Raw genomic sequence first — 14,148 nt, 5'->3', positions numbered from 1 at the left:
TGTAAAATCCAGAAAGGCAGGACAGGCCATGGAGAACTGGGAGCCTTGTTATGCTGATGGGCGGGATGTAAATTGCCAAGAGGCACTCGGGAGAAGTGTATGGTGTTTCCTGAAACATCTAAAAAACAAAGCAACAGAGCCAAGGGCACTTCCACTTATGGTCCTATAGCTTAGGGAAATTAAAATCAAAAAGACACAGCCACCCCAAAGTTTGGAACGGCTCTGTTTACAAGAACCTCGTTTACAGTACAAGTTCAACATCGCAGAAAGTGAAAAATGGATAAAGAAGTTGTGGTATTTACTTACAAAGCAATATCACTCAGCAATGAAATCTGTGTCATCAGGCCCTTAGCAGCACAATGAGTGGATTCAGGTATGATGATTCTAACTGAAATAAGTCACACAGAAAAAGAAACATCATAAGATATCAGTAATACACGGAATGTAAACTTGGCTACACAGGAACTGAATTATAGAACAGAACAGGGTCCCAAATTTAGAAAACCAACTTATTCTTGTTTAAGGGTAAAGGTGAGTTGGGGTGCTGCATAAAACCAGAGATTGAAATGAGCACAGATAAAGTTCCTTAAGCCAAATATGGAATAGACAAGAGCTACTCCTTGCTCAACGAAATGGACTCAACACCCCATATTAAACGCCTAAGAATGTACCTGACTAGTAAGTATCTTAAAACCTATGGATTGCTATGTCTCTGAAAGAGAATCAAGCATGTGTACAGGGGCATAAACGCAGCAGTGATAGGATTGGAGAGGTTCGGTGAGCAAATGAAGACCCTTTGAAGTCATATTGCATGGTACCCATTCCACGGGTTTCAACTACCCAGGTTTAAGGTATTCTTCCTTCAGCTAAAACATGCATGTGGAACCTAGAGTATGATCAACCATGTGATCGGGAGACGTGTTCAAATATGTCTCAGTTTTCCTCCCCTGGTACTCGGGTGCAACATTCCAGACGCTTTACTAACACTCTCCCCACTTGGAGAGTCAGTCCCTTTAACCTCCTGTTTGGCCCAGTTTGCAATTTCTGCGGAAGACGAACAGGAATAGCGAGAACCAATGAGAGGCTAGCTGGAGGTGTCTGGACGGGCAAATTTAACTCTCATTTCCCACCAGGAAGAGGAATTAACCAAAGGCTCAGCATGCCGGGCCGGAACCAGATTAGGGCCTGAAGCCATCCTGCGGTGTTGCGGCCAGGTCACAAGAAAGCGAGTTGAAGAAAGGAGCTCAGGGGCACTGTAATTCACAAACCTGCAGAGTTATAAATGACAGCTATCGTCCAAAAATACACTGAAGTAAGGCTGCCAAGAGGACTTGAAAGCGGGGCAGAATTGCAGGAAACCGATTTCAGGAGGTAGACTGGAATTGCATTGAAAGCATAGGAAAAGAGGCAGAACGTCCACAATGATGCACTTGGCCAAAAAGGGCGTATGCGTTTTTTCCTGAATATATTCAGGAAAAAACGCATACGCCCTTTTTGGCCAACCAAGCAAGCTTGCAAAGGAAATCTGCACTACAATGAAGTCTCACTTCCCCCCGGTCAAAAGGGCCATCTGAAAAAAGTGTAAAATCCAGAAAGGCAACAGGCCATGGAGAACTGGGAGCCTTGTTATGCTGATGGGCGGGATGTAAATTGCCAACAGACACTTGGGAGAAGTGTATGGTGTTTCCTGAAACATCTAAAAAACAAAACAACAGAGCCTAGGGCACTTCCACTTATGGTCCTATAGCTTAGGGAAATTAAAATCAAAAAGACACAGCCACCCCAAAGTTTGGAACGGCTCTGTTTACAAGAACCTCGTTTACAGTACAAGTTCAACATCGCAGAAAGTGAAAAATGGATAAAGAAGTTGTGGTATTCACTTACAAAGCAATATCACTCAGCAATGAAATCTATGTCATCAGGCCCTTAGCAGCACAATGAGTGGATTCAGGTATGATGATTCTAACTGAAATAAGTCACACAGAAAAAGAAACATCATAAGATATCAGTAATACACGGAATGGAAACTTGGCTACACAGGAACTGAATTACAGAACAGAACAGGGTCTCAAATTTAGAAAAACAACTTATTCTTGCTTAAGGGTAAAGGTGAGTTGGGGTGCTGCATAAAACCAGAGATTGAAATGAGCACAGATAAAGTTCCTTAAGTCAAATATGGAATAGACAAGAGCTACTCCTTGCTCAACGAAATGGACTCAACACTGCATATTAAACGCGTAAGAATGTACCTGACTTGTAAGTATCTTAAAACCTATGGATTGCTATGTCTCCGAAAGAGAATCAAGCATGTGTACAGGGGCATAAACGCAGCAGTGATAGGATTGGAGAGGTTCGGTGAGCAAATGAATACCCTTTGAAGTCATATTGCATGGTATCCATTCCACGGGTTTCAACTACCCAGGTTTAAGGTATTCTTCCTTCAGCTAAAACATGCATGTGGAACCTAGAGTATGATCAACCATGTGATCGGGAGACGTGTTCAAATATATCTCAGTTTTCCTCCCCTGGTACTCGGGTGCAACATTCCAGACGCTTTACTAACACTCTCCCCACTTGGACAATCAGTCCATTTAACCTCCTGTTTGGCCCAGTTTGCAATTTCTGTGGAAGATGAACAGGAATAGCGAGAACCAATGAGAGGCTAGCTGGAGGTGTCTGGACGGGCAAATTTAACTCTCATTTCCCACCAGGAAGAGGAAATAACCAAAGGCTCAGCGTGCCGTACCGGAACCAGATTAGGGCCTGAAGCCATCCTGCGGTGTTGCGGCCAGCTCAAAAGAAAGCGAGTTGAAGAAAGGAGCTCAGGGGCACTGTAATTCACAAACCTGCAGAGTTATAAATGACAGCTATCGTCCAAAAATAGACTGAAGTAAGGCTGCGAAGAGGACTTGAAAGCGGGGCAGAATTGCAGGAAACCGATTTCAGGAGGTAGACTGGAATTGCATTGAAAGCATAGGAAAAGAGGCAGAACGTCCACAATGATGCACTTGGCCAAAAAGGGCGTATGCGTTTTTTCCTGAATATATTCAGGAAAAAACGCATACGCCCTTTTTGGCCAACCAAGCAAGCTTGCAAAGGAAATCTGCACTACAATGAAGTCTCACTTCCCCCCGGTCAAAAGGGCCATCTGAAAAAAGTGTAAAATCCAGAAAGGCAGGACAGGCCATGGAGAACTGGGAGCCTTGTTATGCTGATGGGCGGGATGTAAATTGCCAAGAGGCACTCGGGAGAAGTGTATGGTGTTTCCTGAAACATCTAAAAAACAAAGCAACAGAGCCAAGGGCACTTCCACTTATGGTCCTATAGCTTAGGGAAATTAAAATCAAAAAGACACAGCCACCCCAAAGTTTGGAACGGCTCTGTTTACAAGAACCTCGTTTACAGTACAAGTTCAACATCGCAGAAAGTGAAAAATGGATAAAGAAGTTGTGGTATTTACTTACAAAGCAATATCACTCAGCAATGAAATCTGTGTCATCAGGCCCTTAGCAGCACAATGAGTGGATTCAGGTATGATGATTCTAACTGAAATAAGTCACACAGAAAAAGAAACATCATAAGATATCAGTAATACACGGAATGTAAACTTGGCTACACAGGAACTGAATTATAGAACAGAACAGGGTCCCAAATTTAGAAAACCAACTTATTCTTGTTTAAGGGTAAAGGTGAGTTGGGGTGCTGCATAAAACCAGAGATTGAAATGAGCACAGATAAAGTTCCTTAAGCCAAATATGGAATAGACAAGAGCTACTCCTTGCTCAACGAAATGGACTCAACACCCCATATTAAACGCCTAAGAATGTACCTGACTAGTAAGTATCTTAAAACCTATGGATTGCTATGTCTCTGAAAGAGAATCAAGCATGTGTACAGGGGCATAAACGCAGCAGTGATAGGATTGGAGAGGTTCGGTGAGCAAATGAAGACCCTTTGAAGTCATATTGCATGGTACCCATTCCACGGGTTTCAACTACCCAGGTTTAAGGTATTCTTCCTTCAGCTAAAACATGCATGTGGAACCTAGAGTATGATCAACCATGTGATCGGGAGACGTGTTCAAATATGTCTCAGTTTTCCTCCCCTGGTACTCGGGTGCAACATTCCAGACGCTTTACTAACACTCTCCCCACTTGGAGAGTCAGTCCCTTTAACCTCCTGTTTGGCCCAGTTTGCAATTTCTGCGGAAGACGAACAGGAATAGCGAGAACCAATGAGAGGCTAGCTGGAGGTGTCTGGACGGGCAAATTTAACTCTCATTTCCCACCAGGAAGAGGAATTAACCAAAGGCTCAGCATGCCGGGCCGGAACCAGATTAGGGCCTGAAGCCATCCTGCGGTGTTGCGGCCAGGTCACAAGAAAGCGAGTTGAAGAAAGGAGCTCAGGGGCACTGTAATTCACAAACCTGCAGAGTTATAAATGACAGCTATCGTCCAAAAATACACTGAAGTAAGGCTGCCAAGAGGACTTGAAAGCGGGGCAGAATTGCAGGAAACCGATTTCAGGAGGTAGACTGGAATTGCATTGAAAGCATAGGAAAAGAGGCAGAACGTCCACAATGATGCACTTGGCCAAAAAGGGCGTATGCGTTTTTTCCTGAATATATTCAGGAAAAAACGCATACGCCCTTTTTGGCCAACCAAGCAAGCTTGCAAAGGAAATCTGCACTACAATGAAGTCTCACTTCCCCCCGGTCAAAAGGGCCATCTGAAAAAAGTGTAAAATCCAGAAAGGCAACAGGCCATGGAGAACTGGGAGCCTTGTTATGCTGATGGGCGGGATGTAAATTGCCAACAGACACTTGGGAGAAGTGTATGGTGTTTCCTGAAACATCTAAAAAACAAAACAACAGAGCCTAGGGCACTTCCACTTATGGTCCTATAGCTTAGGGAAATTAAAATCAAAAAGACACAGCCACCCCAAAGTTTGGAACGGCTCTGTTTACAAGAACCTCGTTTACAGTACAAGTTCAACATCGCAGAAAGTGAAAAATGGATAAAGAAGTTGTGGTATTCACTTACAAAGCAATATCACTCAGCAATGAAATCTATGTCATCAGGCCCTTAGCAGCACAATGAGTGGATTCAGGTATGATGATTCTAACTGAAATAAGTCACACAGAAAAAGAAACATCATAAGATATCAGTAATACACGGAATGGAAACTTGGCTACACAGGAACTGAATTACAGAACAGAACAGGGTCTCAAATTTAGAAAAACAACTTATTCTTGCTTAAGGGTAAAGGTGAGTTGGGGTGCTGCATAAAACCAGAGATTGAAATGAGCACAGATAAAGTTCCTTAAGTCAAATATGGAATAGACAAGAGCTACTCCTTGCTCAACGAAATGGACTCAACACTGCATATTAAACGCGTAAGAATGTACCTGACTTGTAAGTATCTTAAAACCTATGGATTGCTATGTCTCCGAAAGAGAATCAAGCATGTGTACAGGGGCATAAACGCAGCAGTGATAGGATTGGAGAGGTTCGGTGAGCAAATGAATACCCTTTGAAGTCATATTGCATGGTATCCATTCCACGGGTTTCAACTACCCAGGTTTAAGGTATTCTTCCTTCAGCTAAAACATGCATGTGGAACCCAAGTATGATCAACCATGTGAACGGGAGACGTGTTCAAATATGTCTCAGTTTTCCTCCCCTGGTACTCGGGTGCAACATTCCAGACGCTTTACTAACACTCTCCCCACTTGGACAATCAGTCCATTTAACCTCCTGTTTGGCCCAGTTTGCAATTTCTGTGGAAGATGAACAGGAATAGCGAGAACCAATGAGAGGCTAGCTGGAGGTGTCTGGACGGGCAAATTTAACTCTCATTTCCCACCAGGAAGAGGAAATAACCAAAGGCTCAGCGTGCCGTACCGGAACCAGATTAGGGCCTGAAGCCATCCTGCGGTGTTGCGGCCAGCTCAAAAGAAAGCGAGTTGAAGAAAGGAGCTCAGGGGCACTGTAATTCACAAACCTGCAGAGTTATAAATGACAGCTATCGTCCAAAAATAGACTGAAGTAAGGCTGCCAAGAGGACTTGAAATCGGGGCAGAATTGCAGGAAACCGATTTCAGGAGGTAGACTGGAATTGCATTGAAAGCATAGGAAAAGAGGCAGAACGTCCACAATGATGCACTTGGCCAAAAAGGGCGTATGCGTTTTTTCCTGAATATATTCAGGAAAAAACGCATACGCCCTTTTTGGCCAACCAAGCAAGCTTGCAAAGGAAATCTGCACTACAATGAAGTCTCACTTCCCCCCGGTCAAAAGGGCCATCTGAAAAAAGTGTAAAATCCAGAAAGGCAGGACAGGCCATGGAGAACTGGGAGCCTTGTTATGCTGAAGGGCGGGATGTAAATTGCCAACAACCACTCGGGAGAAGTGTATGGTGTTTCCTGAAACATCTAAAAAACAAAGCAACAGAACCTAGGGCACTTCCACTTATGGTCCTATAGCTTAGGGAAATTAAAATCAAAAAGACACAGCCACCCCAAAGTTTGGAACGGCTCTGTTTACAAGAACCTCGTTTACAGTACAAGTTCAACATCGCAGAAAGTGAAAAATGGATAAAGAAGTTGTGGTATTTACTTACAAAGCAATATCACTCAGCAATGAAATCTGTGTCATCAGGCCCTTAGCAGCACAATGAGTGGATTCAGGTATGATGATTCTAACTGAAATAAGTCACACAGAAAAAGAAACATCATAAGATATCAGTAATACACGGAATGTAAACTTGGCTACACAGGAACTGAATTACAGAACAGAACAGGGTCTCAAATTTAGAAAACCAACTTATGCTTGCTTAAGGGTAAAGGTGAGTTGGGGTGCTGCATAAAACCAGAGATTGAAATGAGCACAGATAAAGTTCCTTAAGTCAAATATGGAATAGACAAGAGCTACTCCTTGCTCAACGAAATGGACTCAACACCGCATATTAAACGCCTAAGAATGTACCTGACTAGTAAGTATCTTAAAACCTATGGATTGCTATGTCTCCGAAAGAGAATCAAGCATGTGTACAGGGGCATAAACGCAGCAGTGATAGGATTGGAGAGGTTCGGTGAGCAAATGAAGACCCTTTGAAGTCATATTGCATGGTACCCATTCCACGGGTTTCAACTACCCAGGTTTAAGGTATTCTTCCTTCAGCTAAAACATGCATGTGGAACCTAGAGTATGATCAACCATGTGATCGGGAGACGTGTTCAAATATGTCTCAGTTTTCCTCCCCTGGTACTCGGGTGCAACATTCCAGACGCTTTACTAACACTCTCCCCACTTGGAGAGTCAGTCCCTTTAACCTCCTGTTTGGCCCAGTTTGCAATTTCTGTGGAAGACGAACAGGAATAGCGAGAACCAATGAGAGGCTAGCTGGAGGTGTCTGGACGGGCAAATTTAACTCTCATTTCCCACCAGGAAGAGGAAATAACCAAAGGCTCAGCGTGCCGTACCGGAACCAGATTAGGGCCTGAAGCCATCCTGCGGTGTTGCGGCCAGCTCAAAAGAAAGCGAGTTGAAGAAAGGAGCTCAGGGGCACTGTAATTCACAAACCTGCAGAGTTATAAATGACAGCTATCGTCCAAAAATAGACTGAAGTAAGGCTGCCAAGAGGACTTGAAAGCGGGGCAGAATTGCAGGAAACCGATTTCAGGAGGTAGACTGGAATTGCATTGAAAGCATAGGAAAAGAGGCAGAACGTCCACAATGATGCACTTGGCCAAAAAGGGCGTATGCGTTTTTTCCTGAATATATTCAGGAAAAAACGCATACGCCCTTTTTGGCCAACCAAGCAAGCTTGCAAAGGAAATCTGCACTACAATGAAGTCTCACTTCCCCCAGGTCAAAAGGGCCATCTGAAAAAAGTGTAAAATCCAGAAAGGCAGGACAGGCCATGGAGAACTGGGAGCCTTGTTATGCTGATGGGCGGGATGTAAATTGCCAACAACCACTCGGGAGAAGTGTATGGTGTTTCCTGAAACATCTAAAAAACAAAGCAACAGAACCTAGGGCACTTCCACTTATGGTCCTATAGCTTAGGGAAATTAAAATCAAAAAGACACAGCCACCCCAAAGTTTGGAACGGCTCTGTTTACAAGAACCTCGTTTACAGTACAAGTTCAACATCGCAGAAAGTGAAAAATGGATAAAGAAGTTGTGGTATTTACTTACAAAGCAATATCACTCAGCAATGAAATCTGTGTCATCAGGCCCTTAGCAGCACAATGAGTGGATTCAGGTATGATGATTCTAACTGAAATAAGTCACACAGAAAAAGAAACATCATAAGATATCAGTAATACACGGAATGTAAACTTGGCTACACAGGAACTGAATTACAGAACAGAACAGGGTCTCAAATTTAGAAAACCAACTTATGCTTGCTTAAGGGGAAAGGTGAGTTGCGGTGCTGCATAAAACCAGAGATTGAAATGAGCACAGATAAAGTTCCTTAAGACAAATATGGAATAGACAAGAGCTACTCCTTGCTCAACGAAATGGACTCAACACCGCATATTAAACGCCTAATAATGTACCTGACTAGTAAGTATCTTAAAACCTATGGATTGCTATGTCTCTGAAAGAGAATCAAGCATGTGTACAGGGGCATAAACGCAGCAGTGATAGGATTGGAGAGGTTCGGTGAGCAAATGAAGACCCTTTGAAGTCATATTGCATGGTACCCATTCCACGGGTTTCAACTACCCAGGTTTAAGGTATTCTTCCTTCAGCTAAAACATGCATGTGGAACCTAGAGTATGATCAACCATGTGATCGGGAGACGTGTTCAAATATGTCTCAGTTTTCCTCCCCTGGTACTCGGGTGCAACATTCCAGACGCTTTACTAACACTCTCCCCCACTTGGAGAGTCAGTCCCTTTAACCTCCTGTTTGGCCCAGTTTGCAATTTCTGCGGAAGATGAACAGGAATAGCGAGAACCAATGAGAGGCTAGCTGGAGGTGTCTGGACTTGCAAATTTAACTCTCATTTCCCACCAGGAAGAGGAATTAACCAAAGGCTCAGCATGCCGGGCCGGAACCAGATTAGGGCCTGAAGCCATCCTGCGGTGTTGCGGCCAGGTCACAAGAAAGCGAGTTGAAGAAAGGAGCTCAGGGGCACTGTAATTCACAAACCTGCAGAGTTATAAATGACAGCTATCGTCCAAAAATACACTGAAGTAAGGCTGCCAAGAGGACTTGAAAGCGGGGCAGAATTGCAGGAAACCGATTTCAGGAGGTAGACTGGAATTGCATTGAAAGCATAGGAGAAGAGGCAGAACGTCCACAATGATGCACTTGGCCAAAAAGTGCGTATGCGTTTTTTCCTGAATATATTCAGGAAAAAACGCATACGCACTTTTTGGCCAACCAAGCAAGCTTGCAAAGGAAATCTGCACTACAATGAAGTCTCACTTCCCCCCGGTCAAAAGGGCCATCTGAAAAAAGTGTAAAATCCAGAAAGGCAGGACAGGCCATGGAGAACTGGGAGCCTTGTTATGCTGATGGGCGGGATGTAAATTGCCAACAACCACTCGGGAGAAGTGTATGGTGTTTCCTGAAACATCTAAAAAACAAAGCAACAGAGCCTAGGGCACTTCCACTTATGGTCCTATAGCTTAGGGAAATTAAAATCAAAAAGACACAGCCACCCCAAAGTTTGGAACGGCTCTGTTTACAAGAACCTCGTTTACAGTACAAGTTCAACATCGCAGAAAGTGAAAAATGGATAAAGAAGTTGTGGTATTCACTTACAAAGCAATATCACTCAGCAATGAAATCTGTGTCATCAGGCCCTTAGCAGCACAATGAGTGGATTCAGGTATGATGATTCTAACTGAAGTAAGTCACACAGAAATAGAAACATCATAAGATATCAGTAATACACGGAATGTAAACTTGGCTACACAGGAACTGAATTACAGAACAGAACAGGGTCTCAAATTTAGAAAACCAACTTATGCTTGCTTAAGGGTAAAGGTGAGTTGGGGTGCTGCATAAAACCAGAGATTGAAATGAGCACAGATAAAGTTCCTTAAGTCAAATATGGAATAGACAAGAGCTACTCCTTGCTCAACGAAATGGACTCAACACCGCATATTAAACGCCTAAGAATGTACCTGACTAGTAAGTATCTTAAAACCTATGGATTGCTATGTCTCCGAAAGAGAATCAAGCATGTGTACAGGGGCATAAACGCAGCAGTGATAGGATTGGAGAGGTTCGGTGAGCAAATGAAGACCCTTTGAAGTCATATTGCATGGTGCCCATTACACGGGTCTTAACTCTCCAGGTTTAAGGTATTCTTCCTTCAGCTAAAACATGCATGTGGAAGCCAAGTATGATCAACCATGTGAACAGGAGACGTGTTCAAATATGTCTCAGTTGTCCTCCCCTGGTACTCGGGTGCAACATTCCAGACGCTTTACTAACACTCTCCCCACTTGGAGAGTCAGCGCCTTTAACCTCCTGTTTGCCCAGTTTGCAATTTCTGCGGAAGATGAATAGGAATAGCGAGAACCAATGAGAGACTAGCTGGAGGTGTCTGGACGGGCAAATTTAACTCTCATTTCCCACCAGGAAGAGGAAATAACCAAAGGCTCAGCGTGCCGTGCTGGAACCAGATTAGGGCCTGAAGCCATCCTGCGGTGTTGCGGCCAGGTCACAAGAAAGCAAGTTGAAGAAAGGAGCTCAGGGGCACTGTAATTCACAAACCTGCAGAGTTATAAATGACAGCTATCGTCCAAAAATAGACTGAAGTAAGGCTGCCAAGAGGACTTGAAAGCGGGGCAGAATTGCAGGAAACCGATTTCAGGAGGTAGACTGGAATTGCATTGAAAGCATAGGAAAAGAGGCAGAACGTCCACAATGATGCACTTGGCCAAAAAGGGCGTATGCGTTTTTTCCTGAATATATTCAGGAAAAAACGCATACGCACTTTTTGGCCAACCAAGCAAGCTTGCAAAGGAAATCTGCACTACAATGAAGTCTCACTTCCCCCCGGTCAAAAGGGCCATCTGAAAAAAGTGTAAAATCCAGAAAGGCAACAGGCCATTGAGAACTGGGAGCCTTGTTATGCTGATGGGCGGGATGTAAATTGCCAACAGACACTAGGGAGAAGTGTATGGTGTTTCCTGAAACATCTAAAAAACAAAGCAACAGAGCCTAGGGTACTTCCACTTATGGTCCTATAGCTTAGGGAAATTAAAATCAAAAAGACACAGCCACCCCAGTTTGGAACGGCTCTGTTTACAAGAACCTCGTTTACAGTACAAGTTCAACATCGCAGAAAGTGAAAAATGGATAAAGAAGTTGTGGTATTCACTTACAAAGCAATATCAATCAGCAATGAAATCTGTGTCATCAGGCCCTTAGCAGCACAATGAGTGGATTCAGGTATGATGATTCTATCTGAAGTAAGTCACACAGAAATAGAAACATCATAACATATCAGTAATACACGGAATGTAAACTTGGCTACACAGGAACTGAATTACAGAACAGAACAGGGTCTCAAATTTAGAAAACCAACTTATTCTTGCTTAAGGGTAAAGGTGAGTTGGGGTGCTGCATAAAACCAGAGATTGAAATGAGCACAGATAAAGTTCCTTAAGTCAAATATGGAATAGACAAGAGCTACTCCTTGCTCAACGAAATGGACTCAACACCGCATATTAAATGCCTAAGAATGTACCTGACTAGTAAGTATCGTAAAACCTATGGATTGCTATGTCTCCGAAAGAGAATCAAGCATGAGTACAGGGGCATAAACGCAGCAGTGATAGGATTGGAGAGGTTCGGTGAGCAAATGAAGACCCTTTGAAGTCATATTGCATGGTACCCATTACACGGGTCTCAACTCTCCAGGTTTAAGGTATTCTTCCTTCAGCTAAAACATGCATGTGGAACCCAAGTATGATCAACCATGTGAATGGGAGATGTGTTCAAATATGTCTCAGTTTTCCTCCCCTGGTACTCGGGTGCAACATTCCAGACGCTTTACTAACACTCTCCCCACTTGGAGAGTCAGCGCCTTTAACCTCCTGTTTGGCCCAGTTTGCAATTTCTGCGGAAGATGAACAGGAATAGCGAGAACCAATGAGAGACTAGCTGGAGGTGTCTGGACGGGCAAATTTAACTCTCATTTCCCACCAGGAAGAGGAAATAACCAAAGGCTCAGCGTGCCGTGCCGGAACCAGATTAGGGCCTGAAGCCATCCTGTGGTGTTGCGGCCAGGTCACAAGAAAGCAAGTTGAAGAAAGGAGCTCAGGGGCACTGTAATTCACAAACCTGCAGAGTTATAAATGACAGCTATCGTCCAAAAATAGACTGAAGTAAGGCTGCCAAGAGGACTTGAAAGCGGGGCAGAATTGCAGGAAACCGATTTCAGGAGGTAGACTGGAATTGCATTGAAAGCATAGGAAAAGAGGCAGAACGTCCACAATGATGCACTTGGCCAAAAAGGGCGTATGCGTTTTTTCCTGAATATATTCAGGAAAAAACGCATACGCCCTTTTTGGCCAACCAAGCAAGCTTGCAAAGGAAATCTGCACTACAATGAAGTCTCACTTCTCCCCGGTCAAAAGGGCCATCTGAAAAAAAGTGTAAAATCCAGAAAGGCAGGACAGGCCATGGAGAACTGGGAGCCTTGTTATGCTGATGGGCGGGATGTAAATTGCCAACAGACACTCGGGAGAAGTGTATGGTGTTTCCTGAAACATCTAAAAAACAAAGCAACAGAGCCTAAGGCACTGCCACTTATGGTTCTATAGCTTAGGGAAATTAAAATCAAAAAGACACAGACACCCCAAAGTTTGGGACGCCTCTGTTTACAAGAACCTCGTTTACAGTACAAGTTCAACATCACAGAAAGTGAAAAATGGATAAAGAAGTTGTGGTATTTACTTACAAAGCAATATCACTCAGCAATGAAATCTATGTCATCAGGCCCTTAGCATCACAATGAGTGGATTCAGGTATGATGATTCTAACTGAAATAAGTCACACAGAAAAAGAAACATCATAAGATATCAGTAATACACGGAATGTAAACTTGGCTACACAGGAACTGAATTACAGAACAGAACAGGGTCTCAAATTTAGAAAACCAACTTATGCTTGCTTAAGGGTAAAGGTGAGTTGGGGTGCTGCATAAAACCAGAGATTGAAATGAGCACAGATAAAGTTCCTTAAGTCAAATATGGAATAGACAAGAGCTACTCCTTGCTCAACGAAATGGACTCAACACCCCATATTAAACGCCTAAGAATGTACCTGACTAGTAAGTATCGTAAAACCTATGGATTGCTATGTCTCCGAAAGAGAATCAAGCATGTGTACAGGGGCATAAACGCAGCAGTGATAGGATTGGAGAGGTTCGGTGAGCAAATGAAGACCCTTTGAAGTCATATTGCATGGTAACCATTCCACGGGTTTCAACTACCCAGGTTTAAGGTATTCTTCCTTCAGCTAAAACATGCATGTGGAAGCCAAGTATGATCAACCATGTGAACGGGAGACGTGTTCAAATATGTCTCAGTTTTCCTCCCCTGGTACTCGGGTGCAACATTCCAGACGCTTTACTAACACTCTCCCCACTTGGAGAGTCAGCGCCTTTAACCTCCTGTTTGGCCCAGTTTGCAATTTCTGCGGAAGATGAACAGGAATAGCGAGAACCAATGAGAGACTAGCTGGAGGTGTCTGGACGGGCAAATTTAACTCTCATTTCCCACCAGGAAGAGGAAATAACCAAAGGCTCAGCATGCCGTGCTGGAACCAGATTAGGGCCTGAAGCCATCCTGCGGTGTTGCGGCCAGGTCACAAGAAAGCAAGTTGAAGAAAGGAGCTCAGGGGCACTGTAATTCACAAACCTGCAGAGTTATAAATGACAGCTATCGTCCAAAACTAGACTGAAGTAAGGCTGCCAAGAGGACTTGAAAGCGGGGCAGAATTGCAGGAAACCGATTTCAGGAGGTAGACTGGAATTGCATTGAAAGCATAGGAAAAGAGGCAGAACGTCCACAATGATGCACTTGGCCAAAAAGGGCGTATGCGTTTTTTCCTGAATATATTCAGGAAAAAACGCATACGCCCTTTTTGGCCAACCAAGCAAGCTTGCAAA

General features: G+C 43.7%; 1 long non-coding RNA gene across 45 annotated transcripts in view; it reads right to left on the bottom strand.

The window, feature by feature from the left end:
* The window catches only part of LOC307181360, a 968,012-nt gene that overhangs the window by 453,497 nt on the left and 500,367 nt on the right, over nucleotides 1–14,148 (bottom strand). For 41 of the 45 annotated variants that reach the window (XR_013826546.1, XR_013826547.1, XR_013826567.1 and 38 more), the window contains one exon: nucleotides 12,937–13,018. The exons of the other annotated variants lie outside the window; for them this stretch is intronic. This is a non-coding gene — a long non-coding RNA (uncharacterized lncRNA). The remainder of the gene's footprint in view (nucleotides 1–12,936; nucleotides 13,019–14,148) is intronic. 45 annotated transcript variants of the gene reach the window in all.

Source organism: Stenella coeruleoalba (assembly GCF_951394435.1).
Source record: "Stenella coeruleoalba genome assembly, contig: scaffold_118, whole genome shotgun sequence".
NCBI classification, from domain to species: domain Eukaryota; kingdom Metazoa; phylum Chordata; class Mammalia; order Artiodactyla; family Delphinidae; genus Stenella; species Stenella coeruleoalba.
This window is presented reverse-complemented; position numbering and strand designations above follow the sequence as displayed.